Source organism: Saimiri boliviensis, chromosome 7, assembly GCF_048565385.1.
Source record: "Saimiri boliviensis isolate mSaiBol1 chromosome 7, mSaiBol1.pri, whole genome shotgun sequence".
NCBI classification, from domain to species: domain Eukaryota; kingdom Metazoa; phylum Chordata; class Mammalia; order Primates; family Cebidae; genus Saimiri; species Saimiri boliviensis.
The window spans coordinates 44,029,930-44,032,571 of record NC_133455.1 but is presented as its reverse complement, the minus strand read 5'-3'; the positions used below and the strand labels follow the sequence as shown (position 1 = coordinate 44,032,571).

The window sequence follows — 2,642 nt, the reverse complement described above, 5'->3', positions numbered from 1 at the left end:
GTTGCATACATTTTGAATTTATCGATGTTTACATTGACACTCAAAGAAATCAGGATAACCTATCCTAGATCACACAAGTATATAAGCAAGCATGCATTTGAACCCAGGTTAATTTTATTACAGAGTATGTGTTTCCAGTATACTACAATCACATATTGTGGTATATTGGTGTTTCCATTATACCACAATGGCAAGTATTATGCACTCATGGATGTCTCTCTTGATCCCTGAAATCCAGACTTCCTGTGAGTGTAAGTTTTACATGATGTAAATTATGCATTTACATCCTGTAAAATGCATATTTTTAAATAACTCTGCAATATACGGTTAAACAAAATAATCCTAAAATAAATTTTCAAGGAAAGAATGTAAGGAAACTCTATGAAAAGACATGTTTGATTCAAAAGTAGATAGCAGACTCAAAGTGGACCAAATGATGCTGATTAAGTGAAGAGACTTCTTATTCATTCATTGGATAACTGTCATTCTTTCATTTTCAGCCTTACTCTGTGCCAATAACTGAGCTGGGTGCCAGGGATACCAGAGTAATCAAAAGCTATGATAGTCCTCATACTCTAATTTCTTAGAATCTTATTAAGGAGATATGTTAATAAATAAAATTATGAAATTACATCTACTTACTGCGATCTGTGATTTTAATGGAAAATATAGGGGACTATGAAAATTATAACATGAACACACATTTGCTACAAGAGCCAATTAAAAATTATTATGAAAACACAAAAGCATTTTACCTATTCTGTACATTTAAATATTCAGGTTTGTAATGAGGATGTAATAATGATATGAATAAACTCATATAGTTGAGCTGTTTTTTAATCATTATATTTAAATACAAATATTTTTCTAATTTCATTTGTGATATATTAGAATGGTGAAATTACAGAATTTTTTCTCTTTCATTTTCTATTTTTAAAATATACGTGTAGTTACATGATATTTTAAAGTAGATGTAAAATTATCTCTCATATTAAAATATTTTTTAAGAATGGTGACTGAATCTTAGGAAACACTGTGAGGTGAAGGTGTGGGTATATTTGGGGGGTATAATTTGATTTTTTTTCTTTCTTGTTTTGGGCTAAATGAAGTTTATACTCCTGAGACGCCTGATCTTCAATTTTGAAGGCAAGGAACTACAACTGCAGCTCAGCTGCAGTGATCTCCTTTCCTGGTTTCTGGCTCATAGACTTGATTAAAAGGAAAATTGAAAACATATCCAACCTTGAATTAATGCTACAAGATTAGGGCAAGGCTATGAAACTCAAACTTTCAAGGCACTAGCTCATTTCTGCTTTTGCGAAGTAATCAGAGTGCAAAATAAAAATGAAAACTATTTTACTGATCATTTATTTACTATCCTATCAACCCAGGTTCAGATGCATTTTTGTGTGACAAGACATTTTCAGTGATATACCTTAAATTATATATGTACATAAATATCTATGTGTGTGTATATATTTATATATACAAACATGTAGACATATGTATACACATATTTTAAAAATATTTTTTCCTGAATGACATAAATATTACTTAAAATATATTTCATTTCTTTATCGTATTAGAAAAGTAATCCTGTAACATGTTTACTGTAAAAGATTTTTTTAATGCTCTAAGTATAAAGGAAAAGCTAATAACCATCTATAATCCCAAGGCATGAAGATAAACCATATTTCCATTTTTGTTCATGTCCTTCCAATATTTATCATACATATAAATATATATTCTACTATATATATATGTACACACACAATAAATATATATGTGCATATTTATTTTGTAAGTATAAGGTAATATTTTATTATCTTATTTTCTTACTTATGATGATATTTTTCAATATCTTGAAATGGCTATTTAACGTCTTGCCCTATTAGCATTCTATATTGATCAATCAATCCCTTAGGGTTAGACATCCAAGTATTTCCACCTTTTTGCTGTTATATACAATGTCATGATAAACATCCTTACAGAGAAATCTTGAAGTCACTAACTTGAAGATGGAGTTTTGATTTATCTGCATAAATAAGTTACAGAACTACATGGGCTAGAAAAAAAGTTCCCCAAGTCTAATTCCTTTCCTTCTTTCCATCTATGCACTAAATCCATCTTCAAACTGACTTCTAGGGTAGCGTAAAAAATAAGCTCAATTGTGCTCACTTGACAGCACATATACTAAAATTGGAACAATACAGAGATTAGCATCTCCTCTATGCAAGGATGACACGCAAATTCATGAAGAGTTCCATATTTTGAAAAAAATTAATAAATAAGCTGAATTACTTTAAATAATGTGTGTGACAATGGGATCTTAAATGAAAATTATATAACTACTGGCTATATAAGTTTGATCCTTTTTTTCATATTATTGCCAGGTGTAATAAGTTAATAAATGCAAATACAAAAAAAGCCCATTTGTTCTTGAACATTCCATGACAACCTTGAAGTTATTACTACTGTATATACTAGATATACTGTATACACTATAAGATTGCAGAATGAAGACAGAACATAAGTGATAGAGCCTTTTAGAAAGTTACTATTACTGGGAAAATGACAAAGGCTTTATGAATGCTAGCTTCCTCTCTCCTCCAGCAAGTATACATTCTCTACTGTCTATGTCA

General features: G+C 29.8%; 1 non-coding gene across 1 annotated transcript; it reads left to right on the top strand.

Annotated features, from left to right (window-relative positions):
* Positions 1-2,170: 2,170 nt before the first annotated feature.
* On the top strand, positions 2,171-2,273 carry LOC120365138 (U6 spliceosomal RNA). Its single transcript, XR_005580157.1, has one exon. It is a non-coding gene; the product is annotated as a U6 spliceosomal RNA (small nuclear RNA).
* The last annotated feature ends 369 nt before the right edge of the window (positions 2,274-2,642 follow it).